At 42.9% G+C, this 13,226-nt stretch overlaps 1 long non-coding RNA gene across 1 annotated transcript in view; it reads right to left on the reverse strand.

Moving 5' to 3' along the window:
* The window catches only part of LOC142018391 (uncharacterized), a 30,384-nt gene extending 27,659 nt beyond the window's left edge, over positions 1–2,725 (reverse strand). Inside the window, exon 1 of the long non-coding RNA XR_012646812.1 lies at positions 2,654–2,725. This is a non-coding gene — a long non-coding RNA (uncharacterized LOC142018391). The remainder of the gene's footprint in view (positions 1–2,653) is intronic.
* Positions 2,726–13,226: the final 10,501 nt, after the last annotated feature.

Genomic DNA, 13,226 nt, shown 5'->3' on the forward strand with positions numbered 1-13,226 from the left:
GAAGGTGTGGGGCCGTTACTGGACGAGGGAGGTAACCTAGTGATAGACAACGTAGGAAAAGCTGAAGTACTCAATGCTTCTTTTGCCTCAGTCTTTGCGGACAAAGTCAACTTCCATAGGACGATCCTAGACAATGCAGTATGGGAAGGTAGAGGGCAGCCCTCTGTAGGGAAGGAACAAGTTCTGAGCTATCTAGAAAAACTAGATGTACACAAATCCATGGGTTTGGATTTAAGGCACTTGAGGGTACTGAGGGAATTGGCAGAGGTCGTTGCTGAACCTTTGGCCATTGTCTTTGAATATTGTGTCCAGTTTTGGGCCTCCCAGTATAAAAAGGATGTGGAGCTGCTGGAGCAGGTTCAGCAGAGGGCAACAAAAATGATTAAGGGGCTGGAGCACAGACCTATAAGGATAGGCTGAGGGATTTGGGCTCGTTTCGTTTACAGAAGAGAAGACTTAGGCGTGATTTAATAGCAGCCTTCAACTTACTGAAGGGGAGCTCTAAAGAGGAGGGAGAGAAACTGTTCTCAGTGGTGTCAGATGGCAGAACAAGGAGTAATGGTCTGAAGTTGAAGAGGGAGAGGTATAGGTTAGATATTAGGAAAAACTACTGCACCAGCAGGGAGGTGAAGCATTGGAATGCGTTGCCTAGAGAGGTGGTGGAGTCTCCATCCTTTGAGGTTTTTAAGTCCCGGCTTGACAAGGTCCTGGCTGGGATGACTTAGTGGGGGTTGATCCTGCTTGAAGCAGGGGGCTGGACTTGATGACCTCCTGAGATCCCTTCCAGCCCTGTGATTCTGTGTGAGATCATTTGTTTTTGTGTGTGTTAAATAACAGGTCCAAATGCTTGGCACATATAGTTTTAAAAGAACAAATATTACACTGGGATCTAAATGATGCTATTGTTAAGTGTAGAGAAAAGGTATATGACCTTTGCAGAGGTTTATCACTCTTTGCCAGGTAGGAGAATCACTCTTTGGTTAAATGACCAAAATGGTAATGTATGCAAATGTCATAGAATATGTAATCAGTTATATGGTTAGATATTAATATGGCATTTTATCCATAAATTTCATCTACTGATTGGATCTGAAATCGAGGGCAAAACTTTGTAACAAATATTGGACTTAATCCTTCAAGCTTTAGTCATGAGAAAATCCTGAATTTTGGGATAGGGCTAAATTCAACTTGACTTCATTACAGTTAGTCCAATGAATCATGTGAACAAGAGATGCAGGGTCATGCTTATGTAGAAAAATTAAGATCCTGAAATGCAAAATTATATATAAGGCTGGGATACATAAAGCTAGAGTTCACTCACCTAGTTTTCAGGTCACTTCACAGATAAAGAAGGCCTGAATTTTTAATTGAAAATATGGGACCAAACACACCAACCCCACACTTCGTAGATCTTTGTATGTTACCAAGAAGCATCTAACCACCAGTAGCATTAACAAAAACTTACTGCAGCCCACAAAAAGTAAAATGCAGTTCCATGATATTCATACACTAACTATGCTTTGCAAACCACACAAACCTGTTCATCAGTCTTTCCTGCAAGAAAGCCACAAACACCGAAAAAAATGTAATACAAGATGCTTGGAAACTTCAGGAAAAGGTTGCCCCTCTCCAGTCTTTTGGATTTGCTTTATGCCTGCATCTGACGAAGTGACTCTTTGCCCACGAAAGCTTATGCTCATACCTTTCTGTTAGTCTATAGGGTGCCACAGGACCCCTCGTTGCTTTTGCAGATCCAGACTAACACGGCTACCCCTCTGATACTTTATGCCAGGGAATCTTATAAGTCAATTTGCCTTAGGGCCAGGCAAGCAGGAAACCCCTTTGGCAGGGCTCCAGGACAGGGGTCTTCGTATGTGTCCTCTCCCGCCCCTGCCCATATCTGTGATCCCATCTGCTGTCCTTGGGCAATTTATCTCCCCACCCCCACTAAGAGCTCTCAGACACCACCAGCAGTAGTGTAGCAGGGCTAGTCAAGCTTCCAGTTCTGAGCCACTGCCAGCATGTCTTTGTGGCCCAGGAAACTGTGTGCAGAGCCATCCCATCCCATCACAAGACAATTTGGGGCAGCCATTGCAGGACCCTACTTTGGTGGCCCCACAGCAGCTGCCCCAACTGTCCTATGGACAGGATGGTCCCCCATATGGGAAAAGGATACATTCAGGGATTCACATGCCAGCAGCTGCACATGGGCTAGATTGTAGAACTGCTTGGGCCATAGATGAGTTTGAGACCCATGCCTTATGCAATTAACTTTCAGTTGTCCAGAAGCACAGGTCTGATGGCTGCTTTAAAAGGAGCCGTTTGAATTCAGTTTAGATTATTGAACATTTTAATATTTACACATGAATGCTTCTGACTTTCTGGTTGTTCACTAAGAAATTCTGGACTTCAGTTAATCCAACTGGTGGAACTTTGAGCAAAGTCTTTTTAAAAGACTTGGAATATTCTTAACAATAACATTCTAGGCTCAAGTTCCCACTCCCTTACTTTGATGCAAAGTACAAGTAAGTTCAGTACATCCAATGGAGTTACACAGGTATATACCTGGCAGAAGTAGAAGGGGAACCAGACCCACCAACTGATTCATGATTCAGTCTTAGTGTAGCAACTTTAAAAAATTTCAGTTACTTACAAAAATGATTTTTCCCAGCCTACAATAGCTTTTTGTCATCGTGCCACGACATTTTTCCAACTTAGTGACAACAGCCATACTGTACAGCGAGCAGATGAATTCCTGAGAGAGATTTCAGGTATTGTGAAGGCATGGCTTGTATTAGGATGTCTGGAATGTGAAAATGATAATAAAAGGACCAGGGTTCTATCCTTTTCAAATGCAAACACCGAAAGTCACAAGAATATTTAGGCCACCACTTTAGGTGATTAAACCCAAAATTTAGATTTTCAAAATAGCTGCTCCCCAAACCTGTGGACACCTAAATTCACAAGGGGCCTGAATTTCTGCTGATAAAGTCCCACAAAAATCTGCAGCTGGATACATGCAAACTGCACTCAGTCAAACTGTTCTGCACCTAACTCACACATAAATCCCAACAGAATTCATAAAGTAGGTGTGTCCCTCACCAGTCTTACCTGTGGGAACTAGTCTAGTAGCCAGGGACTAGAGGATATTCGCAGAGGCCACCTCAGACAACAAACCTACCAGATAAGGCCCTGCATGGCACAGCCAGAGCTGGTTCCCACCAGCCCAGCTGTCAGAGCTCTCAGCTGGGGGATGCCGTATCCTCTTCTCAGCTTGAGATGGAGCAGGGACTAGAACCTTGGTCCTCACATAGAAGGAAAAGAAAGCATTCTGGGGTTACATCTCTCGTGCTGGAGCTGTACCATTTTGTACAAATAACTAAATGTTCATTATGCCAGAGAGCAAAGGAATGACTCTCTAGCCTGGGATTTGTAACATTTTCCTGGAGACAGGAAACCTGGGTTCCAATGAGTATTCTGATTATTGAGCAAAACAGCCCCTTTATAATTTTTTTTTTGGTAAGAAAAGGCTGAGATGCCTAATTCCAGGTGATTGTTCACAGCTGTGAATCATGAATAGCAGAAAGAACCTGCTTCCGAACCAGAGTTAGGTGCCTAACTCCCTGACAGGAACCTGGCTTAGGCCACACCCTTTCCTTCTTCATTTCCTTCTGGCCAGAACTCATTGGGCAGCAAAGCACCTGTAGTTAGGCATTGCAGTGCTGAGCTTAAGTCCTTTTGTCCTCAAATTAATATTCACAATGCCCAGAAATTTTTAATGTGGCACAGTGTTGGAATTAAGTTACATTTGCTTAAACAGAAATGTAGTGGATTGGATACAAACAGGAATTAAATTCAAATGGTGCCCAGCTTCTACAGCCCTATTACAGCTAATGAATTGTTAGTGTAATTGAAAGCAGGGCTTTTTCACTTTTAAATCTGCCATGCTTTGCTGGAGTATTTAATATTCCTGTTTCCTAACACCTATTTCCAACTGACTTCCATGCTTGAGTAGGCACTAGAAATGAGAGAAAGACTGAGATAGAGATTTCACTTTTAAATGTGGCACAGAAGCTTGAAGTGGAGAAGGAAATGCAACTGTATTTTGCCATGCTGAGAAAATCCATTCCTATTCCTCAGAAGGCTAGAGTAGTGAGATACTACTTGCACATACACTTGTCCTGTGAAATGCTGTACTAACAGCCAGAGACTCAATTAAATCTCATAAAGCCGCCTAGTAACCTAATTAAACTTTATGGGGAAAGAAATGAAATAGACAAGATAAACACCATCAAAAGAAGGAGGAAGCTTTAATAATTGGAGAGTCTGTTCAAAGGGTATGACACTCCCTTCCCCCATACTGCCATATTAGCCATTTCATGGACAAATTCCCACATCTGCACAATGCCAAGGGAGCTCCCAGCTCCATGGAACAAGTTTGTAAACCTTTGTTGAGGTTTCCTATGAGCTCTGGACTATTTAGGTTTCCTTAACAACATGTTTATTAAAGTTAGATAAATCCATTCTTGAACTTCTGAGGCAAACAAAGCAGTTGAGCTCAAGCCTCAATTTTGTCTATAAATAACTTCAAGCTCAGGCTGCAATGACTGTAGTTAATTCCCAGCCAGTCTTTGATCTTAAATATAGAAAATGAGTACATTTTAAAACAAAAATACCTGAAGTAATATTATACAGACAGTTTACAAGTGGGTGGATGATTGTATTCTCTGCATATTTATTTAACTATACTCTGTGTACATGATTTATGGGCCTGAACCAAAGCCCACTGAAATCACTGATTTTGAAGAGGATTGAATCCAGTCTTACAAGGTGTTTTCACCTCTATTTGGCATTGTAATTTGCTTGTTCAGGCATTCTTGTTGTCTCATATTCTGAGATCAACTAGGATTACAGTAATGCAGCTTTCTGTGCTTTCCATATTGAAGGTCTGTCTAGAAGCTATTTATTAGCTCAGCGAGATGTTTGGGGCTTGATGCATGAACCACCTTGTGATATTATATGATTTGTACTATGTAGAGGTTGAGAGGTGATTATCAAAATGAGCCCTTCTGACTCAAAATCTATGACTGCACAAACCCTATCCTGGACAACAACCTAAAATTTTTAAGTTCCTGGAATTTTTTAAAATAGCTCCTCAGTCTGTGTCACTTTCATTATCTAAAATGTTGAAGGCAGTTAAAGTCCGATGGAAGTTCCTCCTGTTTCCACATTCATTCTTAATAATTTATTTTACTGCAGTACACTCAAGTTTTCTTTGACAAAGAACAGTTTCTAACTGGATTATCCTAAATTCCATACTTTTCTTTTTGTTGGGAAAATGATTGTTTTGCCTGTTTTCTTTTTTTCCCACCTAAATTTCCTCAATTTCATCTTCAAGTTGGAACAATGGGTATTTTTTTACTTACACGTTCATTCAGTCTATACAGTAGCGATTACTATTTCTCGGGCATGTCTACACTGAGCACTAACTTCGATGTTAACTAGGCTAGTGGCATATCGGGGCGTATCAGGAGGAGCATTTCCAGCAGATTCAGAGAGGTGATTGTTTCCCTTTATTTGGCATTGGTGAGGCCACATCTGGAATACTTCCCTGCTCCTTCCCCCCCACCTCCCCGCCGCAAATAGAAAAGATGTGGATGCATAGGAGAGGGCCCAGCAGAGGGCAACCAGAACAATTAGGGGCTACTTCAAAGTAGCCTGCAGAGAGTCTACAGACGTTTTCCCTCGCTTCAAAGTTAACTTAGAAGTAAGGGAGCCCAACTTCAAAGTCCTTACTCCATTCCTGGGAATGGAGTAGTGCCCTACTTTGAAGTTGGGTGTGTGTAGACGCTCTACTTCAAAGTCTGTTACTTTGAAGTTGTACTTTGAAGTAAGCAACTTGGAAGTTATTTTTTAGTATAGACAGGGCCCTGTAGTTGCAGCTCTTACTCCTGAAAGCTTAAGATACTCTAAACTGATCCTTAGCATATGAATAGAAATCTGATAAGGTTCAACAAGGACAAGTGCAGAATCCTGCACTTGGGAAGGAAGAATCCAAAAAATTGTTACATGCTGGGGACCGACTGGCTAAGTAGCAGTGCAGTAAAAACGGACCTGGGGATTACAGTGGATGAGAAGATGGATATGAGTCAACAGTGGGCCTTTTTAGCCAAGAAGGCTAGTGGCATATTGGGGTGCATTAGGAGGAGCATTCCCAGCAGATTCAGAGAGATGATTGTTTCCCTTTATTTGGCATTGGTGAGGCCACATCTGGAATACTGTTCCCCACCCCCATAGAAAGGATCAAAACAAAAAGCAGTCAAGTAGCACTTTAAAGACTAGCAAAATGGTTTATTAGGTGAGCTTTCGTGGGACAGACCCACTTCTTCAGACCATGGTCTGAAGAAGTGGGTCTGTCCCATGAAAGCTCACCTAATAAACCATTTTGCTAGTCTTTAAAGTGCTACTTGACTGCTTTTTGTTTTGATAGTGTATAGACTAGCACGGCTTCCTCTCTGTTACCATAGAAAGGATGTGGATGCACTGAAGGGGGCCCAGCAGAGGGCAACCAGAATGATTAGGGGATGGAGCACAAGAAAGGCTGAGGTATTCGAGCTTATTTACTTTGAGGAAGAGAAAAGTGAGGGGTAATTTGATAGCAGCCTTCATCGGGGGGTTCTAAAGAGGGTAGAAAGAGGCTGTTCTCAGTAATGCTGGCAGAACAATGAGCAATGGTCTCAAATTACTGTGGGGGAGATCTAAGTTGGATATGAGGAACATGTATTTCACTAAGAGGGTACTGAAGCCCTGGACTGCGTTACCTAGTGAGGTGGTGGAATCTCCATCCCTAGAGGCTTTTAAGTCCCATCTTGACAAAGTCCTGGCTGGGATGACTTAGTTAGGGTTGATCCTGCTTTGGGCAGGGGCCTGGACTTGATGACCTCCTGAGTTCTCTTCCAGCCCTATGATTCTATTAAAAGCCTAGATTATATACTTTTCTTGCCAGCAACAAAGATACTAATCTAAAGTGGGGTAAATGGGCAACTAGGGCATATTTTTCAGATTATCCCCATAGCAATCCATTAGCATTCTGAAATCTAAAATATCAATTTAAAAATAATTATTTTTCAAGTGTATAAGCACAATATGAAAAAAAACATATCTATGATCATTTAAACTCTGCAATTCCAGGTCCTAATCCTCTGAACAATTATGCACGTGAGTAAATCTGTACATTCCAGAGATGTCGCTATTGCATACATGAGCTAGACAGATGATACTTACAGACAAGTTAAATGGATACGTCCAGCACTTTTCTTCAATTTCGTAAGGCCTTTTAATGTGGAATGAGATAATTCTCACTGCCTAAAATACTGATTGAATTGAAATAGCCTTAAAACCACACATACAGCGGAGGCAAAGGGCGGGCAACTGCTCCAGGGCCCAGTGATTCACAAGGGCCCAGGTCTCCTGATTGCAGAAGTGTCTGGAGCCCCAGATAATTTAAATCACGACCAGAGTCTCAGTCAGAACACTCCGGGCCATGCTAAGGACTGGCAGGGGTGAAGGCACCGCAGTGCAGGTGGCACTGAGGGCTGGTTTCCCCCGCTCTGCCCCTTCTGTCTGAGGCCCCAGCCCTTCCAGGAGTGTTGAGCCAGGCCCCCCTCTCACCTTGCCCAAGGGCCCAGCAATTCTGTTGCTCGTCTGCACATATCTTTATGCAGCGCAGGGCTTGTTCCCTGCAACAGCCAAACAGATCTTGGTACACTTAGTATTCAGATGAATAGTTCTATATAAAAGTCCAATTTTAAGAACATTATTCTGTTTTTTTCTCTTTCTTTGTGCTGTTCTGACCCTGCCACTTTTTCAATGGAAATATTTATTCACATTCAATAGATGGCTCATTGCTAAACCAGTTTCTCAGTAACTACAGCTGACTTGTACTCATTAACTCTTGCATTATGATCATTGCAGGTTTTGCCCTCACATTGCTCTTTGCATCCTGTGTTTTGATACTGAATGTCATAATCATATACATGGCATAAAATATTAGGTTTTGCCTTATACTGTCCTTGTCTGTAGCAGAGCTAATGAATATTAGTATTAGTCAATACTCGGAATTACTGTTTCATAGTAATTCCAACATGTTAAAATTTCTTTTTTGTTAACATGTCTAAATTGCCCATGAAAAAAAATAAAAACTTGTTTCAGAAATATTGAATTTGCCTTATTGAAATGTTGTTTTATATATATTAAAAAAACAGTCAAAACAAAATATTTTGTGTGACATTTTGCTTTCAATAAGTCAGCATTCTTAGGTGAAAAACTGGTTCTGTTCAAAAACTTTTGAGCAGATCTAGTGTGTATGTAATATCCTCAAATAACACATCTCCTTGAATCATACTGGAGCACACCTGATGTCAGAATATAAGCGAATCCCTTAAGCCCCTACATGTGTTACCCAGCTTTTGGGTTAGGGCTGTAGGATCAAGTGGCGGTACTTGCTTCTTACTTGCTTCCTGGAGCACACCTGGGTTCAGGACAGGTGATGAATAAGCAAAAGCTATACAATACACCTGGCTCCTTGCTCACTGGCCACAGAAGCTAAGCTAACACAGAAACAGCAGCAATTTTCAGTTGATGAAGGAGCAAAGAAGAAGCAAAAGACTCATAACTAAGACCTTGTTTACATGAGAACCTCAGACAACTGAATCTGAGTTAACTACAGGTGTGAGTTTTAAGGGGCTTGGTTAAACTGCTTTAAATCCTTGTGATGTTGCTCTTGTTCAGAATCAAAATGGTCTTAATTCAGTTTAGCCTAATTCACTTTGGAAATGAACTGAGGCCACTTTAATTTTCAATAAGAATGTGCACAGGAGGGCTTCACCCACTTTAAATTCATATCTTTTGTTAACTTGGATTAATTTTCCCGTGTCCCCATGTAGACAAGTCCTTAGTTGTGTGTGAGAGAGAGACACAACTTCCCCCCCAAACCTCAACACACACACACACAGAGCACTCCTAAACTGTTGTATTTAAAGGCCATCACATCCTCAGGTCTGGGTCTAAAATCACAATCTTGTTCTTGGTCCAGTCAGACTTTAATTCTGATTTGACAATAATTCCTGTAAATCAGAAGGTCAGTGGAAAGCAATCATTGATGATCTTGATATGGCCTTTTGTAATTTATCTGTACCCTTCAGAGAGTAGATTTCTTGGTTTCTGAGGATCTGCTGGAAATAGTGACAGAGGTAGCTGTTTTAGTCTGTATTCTACCAAAACAAAAAAGCAGTCATTTATAACTTTAAAGACTAACAAAATAATTTATTAGGTGATGAGCTCCCATGGGAAAGACCCACCTCTTCCGATCATAGTTGAGTCTGTTCTGGTAAGGCTATGATCTGAAGAAGTGGGTCTGTCCCATGAAAGCTCATCACCTAATAAATTATTTTGGGAGTCTTTAAAGTAATAAATGACTGCTTTTTTGCTGGAAATAGATTCACAATGAAGGGAATATGCTCATATTTTTCTTTCTCCCTGACAATTTAAAAGATTTTTTACTTGCTTTTTAATATGCAAGAGTTGCCTTCTGGGTATGAGCTGTTCAGTCGACTGTTGCTTGTTGCTGAAGTTTGCTGTTGAAGTTATGTCTGACCCTTAGAGCCTACCTTGAAATAGCACTATAGTGGGTACATCATGATGTCCAGTTAAGGTCCTGTAAACAGCTGGTGGTTTGCTAACTGATAAGTTTATATTAGAATATAACACCCCACTGAAGTCAGTAACAAATCTCTCTGATTTGTTAAGTAGGATGTAGCCTGAGTTGGAGTTCATGTAGAAGCAATGACAGGATGTAAGTTATTATTAATACACAACCTTTTTCAAAATGCCTGTTTAGTCTTTACCTCATATAATTCAAATGTGGTCAATGGAGTAAAGTCAGTCCAAGTGTAAGTGGATGCATGAGTGTTCCTTCAATCCACTTGCCTCTTGCACACCAGGGCTGAATTTGGAGCCAATTTCTGACATATCTACAGCTCATGCCAAAGACTCATTGATTTTTCCCTTTGATAATTTTGCATAGGGTAGGGCCACACAAGTTCTGCAGCTATACCATGCTGTTTGAGACAGTATCTACCATTAAAAACTGACCTGAAGAGGAGCTCAGTGAAAGCTTGTCTCTTTCACCAGCTGGTCCAACAAAAGCTATTACTTACCCAATCTCACCAAACACTAAGGCTGGGATTTTCCTAGGGGTCAATGAGTTCCGAAGGCTAGTTCCCATTACTAAACACTAGTTTATCTTTTGGAAACCCAGCCCAAATTGTTCCAGTTGAGAAAGAGCTGTGCTAACCTGGAGCTTGAGCCTGAAAGTGGTTCTATACTGTATGTAGCACTGAGGTCACTGCTTCCCTGGCGTTGACATGTGTACTGGAGCCGAGGACACAGAAGGATAAAATTAACCATCACAGCTGCTTAAAGTCAAAGATGCTATGACAGAATCTGTCACTACCTGTTTCCTCCATAGGTCCACTGAACATCCAATCACATGGCCTGGGGAGAAGCCAGGGCAAATTGGCTTGTGATCTGGCCCACTTTTACCCCTTTCAGAAGGAGGTGATCCACAGTCGTCAGCAGTAGAGTGAGGGTATGAAAGACTTTTGATTTGAATTGGATACCTGTTCTCTTGTACTTCCTTCTCCCTGGGAGGGGCAGTGATTCAGACATTAACAGGTTAATTTACAATAATGACATTATGAAAATCAGTGTGAAAACTCAGGCATAAAAGAGGGATATAGAACAGGCCCCTACTGAGCAAACAGGGCTACAATATGTGTAATTCAGGATTCGGAGAACATATATATTAAATGGAAAAAATATAGTTCCAAGAATAAGTCAAAGGCCGTGCTAATATCTGCCATGCAACTTCGGTACTGAATGCAGTCACAATACAGAGAAGCCTTTTCAGAAAAATGAACAGATGGTTTCCATTCCATTTCAAATTTTATTAATGGTAGTCATGTACTGGTATTATTACAAAGGTGAAAAAGGCGCTTTTTGTATTTATGTAATTTTTAATTTAAATAACTTCCAGGAAACATGTTTCTGTTTGACTTTCAGAAGCTTGACTAAAATAAACATATAATCATTGTTCTTGGGGAACATGTCCTCCTGTTTTACCAAGAAACAGGAATTATCGCTTATCAAAAGCAACAAACAAGAAAAAAGAAAGCAAAAAATTAGCTGAGTGCCATGATTGCTTAGAAGTTGATTGTTGCCAGTAGATAACAATCCATTGTTAAGGGTAGCTCCCAGTGGCTGTTAACTGCAATAGATAACAATTTCAAGGCAATTATGAATGATTTAAAATAGCGAGATGCACATTATATGACTTAACTTTTTAAAACACATAGCTTGCAAATCTCACATGTTGTTTTCCTCGCTTTGGCTAGTGAAGGTATCTGCCTTTAAGATTAATTCAACCTATTTCTGTTCTAAACATTGCAAATAACTACTCTTGCACAAACAAATACAGGTGGTACCTTTAAGGCTCAAAGATGTGAATGAAGCCTCAAAATAAAACAAGAAAGAAAAGGAAAAGGAAGATCTTGCTCTATACTACCAAAGTGTCTGTCTGGCTTAAAGCATTCAAAGGTGGCTTACTTGGGTAGCAATGCAAGTGCCTAAAATCTACACTTAAACTTATTTTGTCTGATGCTGAAGATGCAAACTCTGCATCCCCTATCATTTTGACCTTCGCAAGAAGAAAATTTTAGTGCATGGACACATATAGCTTTCTTCTTGCCTCCTTAAAAACAAAACAGGAACCAGGTGTCCTTAGTAAAGAAGGATTAGTTTCAAATCAGAGCTATTATTTCATTAAAAAAGTGACACTGGAATAATCATGTAAAAATCAAATCTTCTGGTTTGTCAATGACCAAATTTTTCCTTCAGGTATCTGAGAATGAAACTCTGTGGGCTTAGAGGCCGTCCATTGTTGCACTACACTGATGGATTCCACCCAGGCCGTGTCTACACTAGCCAAAAACTTCAAAATGGTCATGCAAATGGGGGTCCGTCGCCATTGGCTGCTGGTGCTGGGTCCGCCGTCTTCCCTGCTGTGGGGCCGGTCAGTCCTCCGCCGAGGGGCTGGCCTGGAGTGATGGCCCCGGAGGGCTTTCCGGGACCACTGACGCCTCGCCAGCACTTTCCGGTCCTTCTGATGGTGCAGCTGCGGAACACAGGAGTGGGGGAAGAAGAGTGGAGACAGCCGTTAGTGTGGGCCCCGAGCCGTGGCCCTTGTCCCCCCACCCCTCTGCTGCAGGTTCCCCATCCCCATCCCCGGGAGATGCTGCTGTGATGGGGTTCAGGGGTCCCCCTGCACTGCACCCTGTCCGCTGGCAGGAGTGACTCTCACTCAGCAGGTACGACAGGAGGTTTATTAGGCATCAGATGCCCAGTTTCTCACAGAAGCAACAGTACAGCAGTCAGAGACGGTCCTTCCAACCCGTCCTGGGGAGAAGACCCCAAAGGGTGCCCCTCTGGGGTGTAGCTTTCCCCCTCCTCAGGCTGGCTGCCTTCTAGCTCTCCCTTCCCCTAGCCTCTAACTGCCACCCCCGATTCAAACCCAGCTCAGCTTCTCCCTCCTCTTTGTTCAGGGCAGAGGTGTAACCTGCCAGTTGTAGCCCCAGGATCATCCTTAGCCACTGGGAGCTATTCAGCTTGCTTCTCATATCTAGCCTGAGTCTCGCATTTGCACTCCCCCGACTCCATCACATGCTGCTGCTGCTGCTGGGTGTCCCACCCCCTCCCCCCGGGGGACCCTAGAGGTTCCGCTCCCCCCAGCACCGGGGATGGGGCATGGCACTGTCGTGATGGGGCGGGGGGCAGGGGCTGATGCACTCTTCTGAGGGACATGCCACTGCTGTCCTTGGGGCCATGGCCACCTGGGCATGTGGAGGGCCCTGGTCATATCTCTTACCCCCACCCCTGAACCCCGGGGGGGGGTACATACCTGACCATCCACTCCCACGGTCGGGGGACACCCGGGGGGCGGACGCCCAACTGGAGCTCCAGGACAGCAGCATTATCTGGAGGCCGGTGTCGCTGGAGGAGTCGTCCCTCTCCTCCTCCTCCTCCTCCTCCTCTGGTGCCCTGTGGGTGGGCTCCTGGGGGGGTCCCCGGGGTGCGGGGCTTGCCTCCGGGGCCTGCTGGGGCTCCTTGGT

The sequence above is a fragment of the Carettochelys insculpta genome, chromosome 10 (genome assembly GCF_033958435.1).
Source record: "Carettochelys insculpta isolate YL-2023 chromosome 10, ASM3395843v1, whole genome shotgun sequence".
In the NCBI taxonomy this organism is placed as follows: Eukaryota; Metazoa; Chordata; order Testudines; family Carettochelyidae; genus Carettochelys; species Carettochelys insculpta.